Genomic DNA, 14,909 nt, shown 5'->3' on the forward strand with positions numbered 1-14,909 from the left:
CGCCTGGGCTCCTCCCCTTCCTCTCTTCAGTTCTGACGCGGCCGTAGAGGCGGCGGCGGAGGCAGCGGCGGCGGTAGCAGCAGCAGTCCCGCGGCCCGAGGCGCACCCACCCGCTCCCAGATCTCGACTTCCTTTTCCCTTTGTGCGTCATCAGAACGCGCCACAGCCTCCCAGGGCGGGGTGGCTGGAGATGGGGAGAAAAGGCCAGCAAAGGAAGGCGCAGAGTGGAAGGGGAAGGGAGGGAGAGGAGAGCGGTTGCTAGGCGACTTACGTCATCGCTGGGCGCCGCTCTCCTCCCGCCCCTCTCTGGAGTGAGGCGAGAGCCCCGCACAGAGCGAGAGAGACAGCGAGCTGAGCTTCGGGCGCTGCCGCCGCCGCCGGTGAGAGCGAGTGAGTGAGCGAGCGAGCATCCGAGAGACCCGGCACCCGTGCACTGGCCGCCGCCGAGACCTTCGCCGCAGCCCGGGCCATCGGGAGCCGTGGCCGCCGTCTGCTCCCCCCCTTACCTTCCCGGCCGGCAGCGGCTGCTGCACACGCCGAAGCGGGAGCCCCAGCCAGAGCCGGAGCCAGAGCCGGAGCCGGAGCCCGCGGCCGGGGGGCAGGGAGGCGGCTGCCGCCGGTCGGGACTCGTAGCTGCTCAGCCGGGAGAGGACGCCCGCGAGGGGCTGGGCTTTCTGCCTCGCCCCGGAGTGTGGGGCGAAGGACCCCCCGAGGTGTAGGGAGGGGGTCCCGGCCGCCGCGACACATGCGGGAGCCGGGAGCGGGGGCGGCGCCGATCCGAGCCCGCCGGGTCCCCAGCCTTGCCGCCGTCCAGACCGGCCGACCCGGGCCGTAGCATCCCATAGCGGAGTGTATGAACCGGGGCCCCCAGCCCAGGAGCCACCTCCGGGCCGGGGGGGCGGGGACCCCGATGTGAAACGGCCGCGGCGGCGTGGTGAGCGGCCCGGGCGCCGCTGTCCTCTCCTTCCCCTCCCCTCCCCTTCACCCCCTCTGGGGGGCTTCTCCTTGGGCCCGCCGCCGCACCCCGGCTCCTCGGCGGGACTCCAGGAGTTCTCGGCGCCCCCTCCCCGCCCCAGCCCCCCAGGGCGGCGGGGCCGGGGGGGACTCGGGGGGCCGGCTGCAGCCTCCGCCCAGAGGAAACTTTACCCAAACAAAATCTTCGAGCTTTCTGATTGTGACTGTCCCGGGACAAGTGGCCCAGGACGGGCTGAAGCCACAGCCTGCAGAGACCCAGGAAGAGAAAAAGCGGTGAGCGGGGCTGCTGCCGCTGCCGCCGCCGCCGCCTCAGCTTCTATCCCGGCAGCGCGGAAGAGACCCGGGTAGCTGCTCCGTGGAGCGACGCTAGCACCGCTTCTTAGTTCCGCGCCTAGCCTTCCGCAGCTGCCCGCCTCAGCCCGAAGGAGGAAGGGAGCCAGCCACATTGTCAGCGCCACCGCTCGTCTCTGAAGCGTGAGTGGACCCGAAGGAGGGGGGACATTATAAGGTGACAAGTGGGAGCGGGTGGGTGCTTTGATGGTGGAGTTGGGCTGTTTCTCGGGAGGGTTGGCAGTGGAGACCTTTCCTTTCTAATTTCGGGAGAAAGCGTCAGTTTGCAGGAGTAATGCAAGTACTCGGGCGTTTTTCTTAGAGGAGCTGTGTGGACAGCTCTGTCCTCTACCTTTTTCTGGCAACCTGATTCTGGCAGTGGTTTTTGTTTCAGGGAAACTCCCATGGATTCCCACGTGGGAATCACTTGAATCAACTCTTATTTTATTTTATTTTTTTTCCTTTCCTAACTATTGTTTTTGAAGTTGCCCTGGTCAGGAAGACCAATTTTGATTTTAGTGCAAAGAGGGGTTTGGTGCCCCCAGCGCTTTATTTCATAAGTCCACAGACTCCAATGTGTAGAGTCCTTGTTTGCATGTTTCATTTGGCTCAGGAGAATCCGAGTTCCTAGGATGCACAACTCGCTGAAACTTATTTCAGGGAGAGCACTTGCAACTTCTCTCTCTCTCTCTCTTTCTCTCTCTCTCTCTCTCTCTCTCTCTCTCTCTCTCTCTCGTCATCTATTTTAAGTGATAACACATTTCTACTAGGGACTGAAAGGACATGCATGCTGCTTTTCTTATTTGGCTCTACTTGTCAACATAGAAACTTGTACTCTTTTAAGAAAGCACTTAGCACACTGAGTGCTAAATTAGAGGTACAGAAAAGTAATGTTTCAACTATGTAAGGTTAAACTAAACATCTTAAGGCAAGTACTGTGGGATTTTGTGTAACAAGGAACATAGGCAGTGTAAGACTGAGAACGCCGGTCCACCCAGACAACTAAATTTGGGCAGAATAGAGATCCTCCGTAGAAATGAATGGAAACCTGGGAGTATCCATTTATCTATCCACCCATTCTAATCTCTCCATTTAGGATCTTGATTAAATTTCTTTGAAAGTTTCTCACACTTCACAATGTTCTCCCCTCCTCTTCTTAAAGTAAGGAACCTTCAAGTTTATTATTCTGCACTATGTAACAATTTACTTCTCTTTGTCCTGCCTTCTCAATCTTTCAGGATACAGTTTCTTTGAGGAATGCTAAAACACTGTGAGCTAATCTTACATTTCTTATAGACTTTGTTTGATTTCTCCTATCATCTGTTCCAACTTTTTTTTTTTTTTTTTTTTTTTTTTTAGTTTACAGGTTTCAGGTTGTTTATTTCAGTGGAAGTTGAATAAATATATTCAGTGGTCACAGTATTGTCATCCTATCCTCTGACACAGATATATTATCTTGATCTAAAACAAAATTAATTTTTGCACATAACCAGAGGCCCATATTCCACCATGGTCTTTAATAATCAATGAACCTAACTGTGGCCCTTTGTTCCAACTTTTTTTAAAAGACAGTTTTACTATGTTACCTTGACTGTCCTGGAATTATCTCTGTAGACCAGGCTGGCCTAGTATTCACAGAGATGTACCTGCTTCTGCCTTCTAAGTGCTGGCTGGAATTAAAAGGTGTGTGTCCTGACTGCCAGCCATGTTGAAACTTTTGTGGCCCCCCAAACCCCATTTCTTTGGCTATCTTTCCCCTCTTTCTGGGTCTTCTAGCTCTTTATGTTTTGTTAGATACTTTGTTCTTCTTATGCTTTTACAAGACACCTTACATTCTACTTAAGTGGCATGAAAATATTGAATGGTAAATTTCTTTAGATTTAGAATAAAACACATTTTTTGATTTGCTAACCTTACTTTGTTACCCTGAGAAAGTCATGTATTCCAGCTTTGAAAAAGATGATACTTGAGAAACTTAGACTTGCATAGTTTGCTTCTTGGAAAGAAGGAGAGAATAAACCAAGAAGTGGTACTTTGAGTTTGTATTGCATCTGGTCAAAGTTGCTTACCAACTGGAGGACCTGCTTTGTGGGAAAACTGGTTTTAAATTGTGGAAATACTTTACTGTAATAAGAAATAAGTAATAAGAAAACATTTGCTACTTTCAGTCTTTGAGGGTGCCTTTTCTTACCAATACCAGAGGCAATCAATATAAATTGTACAAAACTTTAGGAAAGATTGGGCTGGTGTGATAGCTCCGTGGGTAAAGCTGCTTGCTGCATAAGTCTAAGGACATGTAGTCCAGCGGTGGAAGGAGAAAACTTAACTGTACAGAGTTGTCCTCTGACCTGTGCTGTGTGCATGAACATGTAGTAGTAGTAGTAGTAGTAGTAGTAGTAGTAGTAGTAGTAGTAGTAGTGTGGCAGTAGTAGTAAAAATAAATACATTTCTTAAAAATGTCAGAAAGGGGGACATGTGTCGCCATTATTACTCTTAAGATTACTATATGTCAGGGAATGCCATTGCACATTTTTATTAGGGAAATACTGATTTTGGATGACCCAGGAATAATTGGAGTGTCTGAGCCAAATCGTGGAAAGGCTCTTTTAGGAAGAAAAGAGCGTACACAAACAAAACTAAAGACTTAGAGTCAGAGTATGTAAAAGGGGAGATCTAATTGGGAAGCTAGTTTGAAAGGAATACCTACTGAGTGGGGAGGTTCTTGACTAGGGTTAAGGCCAGTTTGTGCTGTTTAAAAGAATTTGAAAACTGTTCCAAAGAAGGTAGTTTCGATTGTGAGAAATCATATTTTAGGACAGACATTATACTGGCTTTAGGATTTTGTTTCATTAGGAGATTAACATTTTTACACTATGGTCATCTAGGGGGCAGCACAGGAGACATGAAAAAGGCAATTTGAATGCTTTTTAGCATGGTGCTAGTAGTTGCTCATGAGCAAATCAGAAACAAGGTAGCAGACTGCTTTGGATGTTGAATTTTGGGTTAAGAGCTGGGTATCCATATAGTTCCCGTGTTAGCTCATTGTTTCTTCTCTCTCTTTAAAACTCTTTTTTCCCTTTCTTTCTCCTCTTTTGACTCTTTCTCTTGTGCCAGGCTGACCTTGAACTTGCTGTGTACTTTTTACTTGTAATCGCCCTGTCTGGACTTCCTGAATGCTAAATGGACTGGTGTGTGCTGCCCGCCATTTCTTGTTTTGTAGTGCTGGGGATAGAACCTCGGGCTTTGTGCATGCTAGGCAGGTACTTTACCAACTGAGCTACATCCTCAGGACCCACCCCACGTAGCTTTCAAGACTGCCAAGTAGTTTGGGTAATATGCTGACAGTGCAGGTGGATGGGAGTCATTTTTAAGCTTTTAGGTTTCTGAGATTCCTGATACGAAGTTAAGAGCTGAAAATGAGTTTTAAATGCTGGGGACTGGAGCAGAGTTATGTCGGTGTAAGCACTGGTGTCAGTCAAAAGGGGAGAGACTTCCCAGAAGATGTGCTTGGGGAGTGAGTGGGAATGGCAGTTGAAAAGAGGAGCAGCCTCTTAACAGAGCGGCCACTCAGTAGCTCCCAGGGCGTGGAGCTCTGGTTTAGAAGTTGTTACAGGTTTTCAGTAGCACATTTAGATCCCGAGACAGATAAATTCAGAAAACACAAGACCTTGTTAGGGAACTTATATTGTTTTTTACAATTTCCTTGCATTATAATAATCTTAGTCTTCATTATACTAATGAAGTGGGGCTAAAAATTGATGAAAGGGAAGGCTGTTTCTCTTACTTCAGAGATGTGCATCTTTGTGTTCCTACAATGGGGGGGGGGCATCCCTGTGTTGGCACAGAAGTGTTAGGGATGCTTTTTTTGCTATAAACTTAAAATTAAAAACAATTTAGTATTTAGGAATATTTAAACAAAACAAACAAAAACTCCCGAGCTAGATAATGATGGCACATCCTTTTAATCCCAGCACTCAGGAGGCTGAGGCAAGGTGGCTGAGTTCAAGGCCAGCCTAATCTACAGAGTGAGTTCCAGGACAGCCAAGGCTACACAGCTAAAGTCTTAAAAAATAACAAACAAAACAGCAATGACAACAACAACAAAATGAACAAAACAGACTATTCAGGCATCTTTATGGTTAGCTTTTGGTATTGGGTTTGGTAAGAATAAAAGATTGTGAACAAAAATACATATCATTCTGTTCCTTTGTTTGAATTCAGTGCTTTCCAAAGCGTTTTTGGCTTCTTGAGAGAGTATCCAGTTGGCAGAAATCTCTTGGAATAGATATTTTTAAACAAGGATGTGGGTCTACAATTATTTTAGGGTGAGTAGATAGGGATTGGAATATCTGCTAAATAGGGGTCTTTTTGCTACTTTCCTCATTTCTTGTATGGGTGAAGACATTCTTAAGTGTATTTAACCTTTTAGGATTAACATGGTTTACTAATATGTGGCACTCTGATGGAGAATGTCAACATCTATATTCTTTGCTTTGGCGGTTGTGCTGTTGATATGAGAGGCCTGACGTTTTGTATTGCTGTGTGTCTTAGTATCAGAGGACCCTAGAGTCCGTGTGAGGAGCAGCACTTTGTTTAGATGTACTTTGAAGATGAGTCTTGGAAAAGTCTTGTGGGACGACATGAAGGATAGAGTGGCAACCTTTCTATGTGGGTCCACATACCCTGTCACAACTTCAGCTGTTTCTGCCATGTGAAAGCAGCTGTAGATAATATGGAAGTGTGCTAGAACTGTTCCAGTGGGATCTCATGCATTAAAAACAAGAAGTAGATAGGATTTGGCCTGTAGGTGGAGGTTTATACCTCCTTGTCAGATGACATCTAAATCTACCAGCATCTACTAGTGTGACCTACACTACACTACAAAGCCAGACTGGCCATCTCAGGTGGATTCTGTTTTCCAGATGAGATGTGCTCCTCTGGACTGCCACTGTGATGATGATTTGCCTTTATAGTGATGAGAATTATGGACCAAGAAGCAGAGAGCTAGGGCTCTCTAAATGGATCTGCAAAGTAGAGACCTTCATCTTACCAAAAGATGCCATAGTTGATGTCTTTGTTACTTTTCTATTTCTGGGACAAATCTGTGGTCAAGGCAACTTACTAAAAAAAAGCTCATAATTTTGCTTACAGTTTCAGAGGGTGAGTCCATGATCATCATGGTGGGTGAGCAAGGCAGCAGGCAGGCATGACACTGAGGTAGCTGAGAGCTCACATCACAAGCACAAGAGATGGGGCCTGGTGTGGGCTTTTGAAACTCAAAGCCCACTCCAGTGACACACCTCCTTGCCTTTTCAAAGCAGTTCACCAACTGGAGACCATTCAAATGTATGAGCCAATGGGGGTCATTCTCATTCAAACCATCACATTGGTATGTAGGGATGAATATACTTGTTTTGTATTATAGCTAAAAGAATCTGTTAAGGAAGAAGTTAACTTTCTACTGCTACTGGAGATAGGAACCCAGAAGCACAACGCATGCTAATCGAGCATTCTCCCACTGAGCTGCATCCCCCAGTGGTTTAAGCTTACTTTTGAAAGGTTCTGAAAACAAATTATAAAACATTTGCTTTTAATGTGAAAGTAAAAGCATTTAAATTGTTTTAAAACAGACAAAGATGTTAAGTCAGATCTAGGAATGTTAAGGTATAATGCTTCTACCTCTTAAAGTCATAATCTTATACTAAGTCAATGTGAAGAATTTAGGACAGAATTATTTTCATTTTGTTGTTAAACCTTAAATTATCTAAACCATTTGAATGTATACTTTAAACAACATTGCTATCTTTAAGATTAAATATATGCAAATGTATTACCTAGAAAGAACTAGCTTTCACTTAGTGCAATGTTTAATGTTGCGCTTAATGTTAAAACTTTTGTTTCATGTGTTAACAAAACCCTGTTTTAGAAGCTAGTATATATAACCTGGTTTTACAAGCTTTGTTTCATGGTGCTCCTATTTTTTGTATAATACAGTAAATAGTGATCCCTTTTTAGTTAGTTTCAGAGCTGTATTTACTATAGTGACCCTCTGTATAGGACCCCCACAGATACCAAAATCTGAGGACATTAAGTTTCTTACATAAAATAAAGAAATATTTAAAGGGCTCAGCGAGACAGCTTGTCACATGTCAGATGAACTGACTTTGATCCTTCAGCGATCCCTCCCATGGACATGAGGGAAGGAGATAACTCACTCTTGAAAGTTGTCTTCTGGCCTCTACATATGCATCGTAGTGTGTGCCACTGCCCTGCCATAAATAATGTAATAGAAATGTTTGCATATAACATGCTTTATATATGTATATACACACACACATATATACATATATATTACACATATATACATGTGTGTCTACATATATCTTTCTGTATACTTTAAAATTCACCTCTAGATTACTTGTAATAAGTACTAAAATAAAGCAGCACATTGTCAGTGTTATGCTGTTTGTGTAGGAGACAGCAACAACAACAATCTACCAGGCTATTCTGCTGTTTTTTCCTGGATATTTTCAATTTGTAGTTGGTTGAGTCTGTAGACATGAACTCACAGGTAAGGGTCAAATGTTTATTCTGTATGTATAGTAGATACTTTGGCTTCTGTTTTGCTCTTTGAATAAAAGATGATAAAGTCTGACAATTTTAGTGTCTTTGAGAGCGTCACTATACTTGTCTTTTTGGGGGTGTGGTGTGGGCTCCTTAGCTTGTGCCTGCGCAGTTCTCTGAGACAGTCTCTAGCCCAGGCTACTTCTCATTTTGAGATACTGCTGCCTCAGTTCCAGAGTGTTGAGATTATAGGTCTATGCCTGGATTCATTTTGATCTTTTAAAAATCTTACTTTAAACATCTTGCTTTTAAAAATACTTTTATCAAAGGATGGGTAATAAAAGTTAAATGACACTGGCATTTTCAGGTCTGCAGAGATTTCAAATAGAAATGGTACTTTGCCAGCACTTAGTAGGCCAGGAATGGTGAGCTTTTTGGTGTGTGTTCATTCCCATTGAAAATAGATGAGCACATTTGTTTTCAAACAGTGAACTCTTGCCATTATATCTGTCTATTTTGAGAATTTTCTTGTTTAGTATAAAATCATTCTCTGGTAGGCCTGAAAATATACAATTAGATTTTTTTCTTTGTTGTTTTCTGATGTTACCTCACTAATAGTTTCTGTAATACCTTTTATATATACAAATGGAGTGTGTTTCTATACATATTCTCGTAATTGCATGTTTACATATAAATATAGTTAAAATTATTCCTAAGACACTTTGAGATTGTGAAATCCTTGAGAAACATTTGCAATTCTCACTGAGCCTTGGGACAGTAGAATGATTAATTTAAAAGAAAAGTTTTATATAAAATGTTCCTTTATATTTTTTAAGTACACTCGATTTCTCTAATAGAGTGAGCTTCAAAAGGGAAGATGAGAAGCAGTGTTTGTGTTGTGTGTCTTCCCTGCATGTGGGTGGGAATGCACTAGAGGTCAGCTGTCATTTGTTCCTTCTCATAAAGCAGAGTTGTGCGTCAGTCAGTGGCCTCTGCCCTGTGCTTCCACCTGAAGAATACTACCAGAAATCTGGGAGAAGTCTTTCCCCTCCCTGTTTGTGTATCTGTGTACTGGTATAATATGATACTTTTTTTCTGTTCTGTATGACTTTTCTGATGTTTGTAAATCCTAAAAGCTAGTGTGAAATCAGGCTAACACACTTACACTTTACCTTCCCTTTGAGAAGTCACTATGAACACACTGTGTTTACCTTGGGCTTTCTCAGCCCGGGCTAGCCTGGGGCTCACTATGTCACCCGTATAGGCCTCAAACTTGAGAGCCCCTTGTCTCAGCTTCCCAAGTGCTATCAGTGCTGGGAATACAGGCCTATGCCACCAAAGTCTACTGGCTAATACTGGTAACACCAGTCAGTGTGATTACAATTGGTTGATTTTTTTTTTTTTTTTAAGGATGTCTGTTTCTTTTTAAGAGTCTGAGAAGAGATAAAACTTGGCATGGTATTCTAGGTCTGAGAATTTGTTTCACCAAAAGTATTGAGTAATTTATAACTAACTGATAACCAGTAGTTGTATTCCTGGAACCAGCAACAAGTTGCTAGCTCATCTCTCATTTACCTAGGAAAATACAATCACACTTTTGGGGCAGAATACTCAGGAAAATTGGGAATAAATTTCTTAGCTTCATGGCCTTGGACAAACTACTTCCTTAGCAACCACTCACTGGGGAAAGCATGCTCTATACAAGGCTTGCTGGGCGAAGCTCATATATATGATTCGCCAACATTAAATTGTTAAGTTAGACACTTTTAATGTGTAATATAAATAGGCCAGAGTAAGGCATTATTTTGCTCAACATTTCTATCTTAGGGCTTCTTTTTTTTTTTCTTCATCTTTATTAACTTGGGTATTTCTTATTTACATTTCGATTGTTATTCCCTTTCCCAGTTTCCAGGCCAACATCCCCCTAACCCCTCCCTCTCCCCTTTTATAGGGGCGTTCCCCTCCCCATCCTCCCCCCCATTACCGCCCTCCCGCCAACAATTGTGTTCACTGGGGGTTCAGTCTTAGCAGGACCCAGGGCTTCCCCTTCCACTGGTGCTCTTACTAGGATATTCATTGCTACCTATGAGGTCAGAGTCCAGGGTCAGTCCATGTATAGTCTCTGGGTAGTGGCTTAGTCCCTGGAAGCTCTGGTTGCTTGGCATTGTTGTTCATTATCTTAGGGTTTCCACTGCTGTGAAGAGACAGTAAGACAATGGCAACTCTTATAAAGGAAAACATTTAAATGGGGCTGACTTACAGTTTTAGGGAATTAGTGCATTATTCTCATGGTGGGAAATATGGTGGCGTACAGGCAGACATGGTTGGTGCTGGAAAAGGAGCTGAGAATTCTACATCCAGATCTATAGACAGCAGAAATGAATCCCCCACTAGGCTTAGATTTAGCGTTTGAGACCTTTAAGCCTGCCCTCATAGTGACACACTTCCAACAAGGCCACACCTAATCCAACAAAGCCACACATCCTAATAGTGGCACTCATTACTGTGGGCCAGACAGTTAAATGCATGAGTCTGTGGGGGCCATTCCTATTCAGACCTCTAACTACAATTTGCCCTTACCACCACTCCCGAGACAGGGTTTCTCTTGTAGTCTTGGGTGACCTAGAACTAGTTCTGTAGACCAGGCTGGCCTCAAGCTCACAGAGATCTATCTGCCTCTGCCTTGCCAGGATTACAGGTGTGTGCCACCTTTCACCTGACTGATTCTACCCAACATTTAAATGAGCACTTGAGTTTGTAGTCCTGTTTCATAAGCATCAAAAATGAATATGTTTCATTAACATTTTATTAAAAAGTCCTAAAAACTAAAGAAATGACCACTATTTACAGACAAAAATTTATTCAAATATCACTGGACTTGTAATTAACTGCTGAAGACCTCAGTAGTGCATGGAACAGAAAGGTTTCCTCTTTATTCTTAAACAATTAGTGTTTTGTTTTCTTCTGATAGTGATGATGATTTAAGATGTCCATTGAAAAATCCTGGAATGTAATTCAGTTACCAGTTCTTACAGATAACTTTACTGCCATTACTGCCTGGAATAAACCCTGGAAATAAAACACTTTGGAAACTAATGTAGCCAAAAAAGGGTTTATCTGTGTCGGTCACCTTTCAGATGGAGATTGAATGCCTTGATTTGGTGAACACATTGTTAGTTCATACCTAATTTTATTTTCATAAAATGACTGTGTGTGTGTGTGTGTGTGTGTGTAAGTAATGTGCCTTAAATACAAGATAGCTTTTTCTTTAAGTCTAGAATAGTCGGTTTTATCAGCATATACAAGGAATAAATGCTTCTTAATGGTTTTAAAAGAGGACTTATGTTATTTTTAATTCTGGATATACGTCTATATGTCTGTGCATAGGTATGTGCACTTATGTGCAGGTGCCTGGAGAGGCCAGAGGCGTCAGATCCTTTGGAGCTAGAGTTACTGGGGATTGTGAACCACCCTTTGTGGATGCTGGGACCCAAACTGGGATCTTCTGCAAGAGCAGTGTCTGCTTTTAACGTCCAACCTTCTTTCTGATTCTGTTGAATTTTTTGTTTTGTATTTGGAAGATTTTTCTAGTTTGAGTGCCATTTGATTCTGCTTTTACTTAAGTTTTACTTGGCAGAATTATACAGTTAAGTTTACAAAAGCTCATAGGCGGGATAAAAGGTGGAAATATTTCTTAGCAGTGATGTTTATGCTTTATTTTCTCCTTGTAGGCAACTTTCCTTTACATTGTGATTTAAATGCAAAATCAGGTTGTTTATTTGCAGGTGGATCTCTTGTTAGAGTGTCAATTTGATGAAGATCTAATTTTTAAAAAATTCAATTTTTAAACTTTTTCTTGTTGGAAGCAATTATAGTTAGGTTGTCTTTAGCTTTCTTTCCACTTCAGTTATTTTCAAGAAGGTTCTTAGACTTTAGGGGTGAACGCATCCTTGTTTTTATAAGAACTCAGTCATCTGTCTCCTTATGTGTGGTCAGTAGCACTTGGCCGTGGTTTGGTGCAGGGACTGCAGGCTTCTCTATGGGTCATACACAGGTGGCATTGTGTTCACTTAACAAAGGTACGATTTTAATTTATTGGATTGAGAAATTTGGAGCAGGAAACATTTAAATTTGTTATGAAAGTCATCAGGTAGACGGTACAGGGGAGGGACAGACAGCAGGACAGAAGAGGGAGGGCTGAAAAGTAGAGTGGGGGAGCCTGTCTCCGGAAGTTTTGAGGTCAGTCTTAGTCAGAGGTCACACCCTGTTATTTCTTTGGGTTGTGGACCTGGGGTGTTACGGGTTGTTATCTGCTACACTTTGAAATGTTGATTAGAAGATTGATTTTTGTTCAGGGCCTTTCAACATCTGGATTCTTTAAACCATTGAATTTCTGATCTATTTTGCGTAATCTGTGTGTCCCAGGGTGGCAAAATATCCACTATTCCTGATAGGAGAAGGTTTGGACAAAGGGACTGATTACCCTACATTCCTGATTTCTGTAAGATGGGTGCTAATAATTCTATGTGGAGAATTAAGAGACAAGCTTTGAGGTGATGGTCCAAGTTCAGTGTGTTTCCTCTCCAATGATAATGATAGTTCCTACAGCTCTCATAGGGTATCGGGAAGACTGTGGCATTATGCGTGCAAGCCTTGAGCACAGTGTCTGGCTCAGTGCTCACTCAGTGCTAGGCGCTGTAGTCAGACATAGTGCAGTATTAAGTTACTGCTGTGTTTGTGAAGTTGCTCTGTTTTCAAAAACTGATGTCATTTGTGATCTTTCTTTTGAATATGTTCCTATTTTGAATACTGTCTTTATTCAGCAGAAGATATTTACTGAATACCTACTGTGCCAGGCATTGATCTAAGTGAACAAAGCATAAAAATGCCTGCTTGCTTGAAACTTATCTCTGGTTGGAGGGTCAGGACACACACAATAAGCAAAACAGAAATTAATAAATTGGGCCGGTGGATTTCGTGTGTTGGAAACGGCCATTAATGGGTGTCCCGTATCAGTCCCAGTGTCGTGTTGTGTCATCCTGCCCCCCCCCCCACTTTAGTTTGGGAGCACCGTGCTGGTCTCTTTGTCCCTAGCTGTCTGTCTGCCTTTGAAGGTAGCCTCAGAGTTTCCATCATTGCTTTGACTTACTGCTTAGCTTGGCTAGTTCAAAGTTAGTCTTTTAATCCTCCAGACTCTGTTTTAGTGTGGCTTTGCATTTCCCCAGCGTACCACCTTTGGCCTTGCATCTCTGTCATTCTCAAGAGACAGTTCACAGAAAACCTCTTTTTACATGTATTCCATGTTTATGCAGCATTTTCCCATTCTGTGTTTCCTAACCCTTTTCATTTTCTTTAACTAGGATAGTTAGTTTGCCAGTCTCATTTTAAAAATCCTTTTTTTCTTTTATCTTCAATTAAATTGTGAATCTTTTAAGGTTACAGACCTTGTTTCCATTCCAAGTTGAGCTTTCTTACTTACGAAAAAGGACCATACTTGTTCCAAGGGGTGTTGAGAGGTATGTAGAAGGACCTTCACAAACAGTGGCTCCGCCTTCCTTGCCCATTCTGGTTGCTGCAGCTGTGGCCTTAGTGCTCAAGAACGCTTGTGTATGCTTGTGTCTGTCTGGATTGGGAGAGCTTCCAGTTTCACTTCCATTTTCTTAATGGGTACAGTTTTAGGTTTCTTTCTTTCTTTCTTTTTTAATGATACTTTTCAAAAATCACATGAGAAATGTGATGACGTAACAATGGTTATAAAGCAGGAACTCAAGGCGCCCCTCACGTGGGTGCTCACACTGGTTGGAGGAGCTTTAGCAAGCTCCTTCAGCTCTCTGCAGTGTATCCATATGGTGGGAAAATAACACCTACCTCGCAGATGCTTTTAGGAAAAATGAGATCATAACACTGTATCTGGATGTAGTAACTAATCTCTAACAGTGGAGGTGTTTCCGATGGTCTCAGCTATGTGGAGAGAGAAGAAAGGAGGAGGAGCAGAGGGGGAGATATGGGGGAGGAGTGGGAGAAAGAGAAGAAAGAACTAAGTCACCAACTGCTGGGATCTAATGAATATATAAACTGCTATAAATGATATATAGTACAGTATTCAAAAGATTATCTGGTCTAAAATACCATTAATGCCAGTATCGGGAAGCCTGCTTTGTAATTAAGTCTCTACTCTTTCATTTGGATCAGTTCTTTATATATTTTATCAGTTAGATTCTGTTTAAGAATTGATTGTTGATAAACATAAGCATGGTTAGAACTTATTTAATATTCATTCTAAGAAAGATTTAGAGGGAAGTCAATTTTTTAAGGTGAAAGGGCAGTTTAAAAGTATATGCTGAAACTGTGAAATAGTTTTCCACATTTCTGGCAGGTTTTACTAATTTTTTATTTGGTAATCTACGCATGTAAAAGTCTGTTGAGACTTGAGGCTTGGGAGAGAGGAGCGCCAGAATGTGTGTTTAAAGTGACGTATTGAAAGGGAAAGCACATATCTAGGTGACGGAAATGACCTGGTGGGAACTTGCCCTGTGTGTTCTTTCTCTCTCCTTGTCTTACTTTATTACTTGACAAGCAAAGGACTTCCTATCTGTGTTCTCTGTTATTTTCCTCATTGTTTAAAGTTGGTCTCTCTATTCCCCGGGGAGCTTTCCTTTCTTTGCTGCTGTCCTTTTCTGTGCATTTTCACCTCAGGGGACTCTGGGCTGGTAGCCTTTCTAGTGCAGATCCTATCTACGTGCAAACTTCCTTGTACTGTCCTCTCATTCCTGGGACACTTTAAGCCCTAAAGCTTAAAGCTGAGTTGGGAGGAGCAGACCTTTCTCTCATGTGATACTTATTGCTTGTGTGACATAAATTTCAGTTTTTGTCATCACATGAATTTTATCATTTGTATGCAAAAGACTGGCTGTATCTTGAGGTCTATAAACATATGCATGCTTTACATTTTTGCGTGTCTGTATGTGTGTGCTTATATGTGTGTGTATATAGCTATCTTAGTATTGGTTCTGGAATCTCCCAAGGCTACCAGAAGCTGC

General features: G+C 42.5%; 1 protein-coding gene across 7 annotated transcripts in view; it reads left to right on the plus strand.

The window, feature by feature from the left end:
• The first annotated feature begins 295 nt into the window (after positions 1 to 295).
• Fbxw7 (F-box and WD repeat domain containing 7) overlaps positions 296 to 14,909 on the plus strand; it is a 161,854-nt gene continuing 147,240 nt past the window's right edge. For 3 of the 7 annotated variants that reach the window (XM_063281082.1, XM_039103741.2, XM_039103743.2), the window contains exon 1: positions 1,141 to 1,483. The gene's annotated coding sequence lies outside the window, so the exon portion shown is untranslated. 7 annotated transcript variants of the gene reach the window in all.

The sequence above is a fragment of the Rattus norvegicus genome, chromosome 2 (genome assembly GCF_036323735.1).
Source record: "Rattus norvegicus strain BN/NHsdMcwi chromosome 2, GRCr8, whole genome shotgun sequence".
Taxonomy (NCBI): domain Eukaryota; kingdom Metazoa; phylum Chordata; class Mammalia; order Rodentia; family Muridae; genus Rattus; species Rattus norvegicus.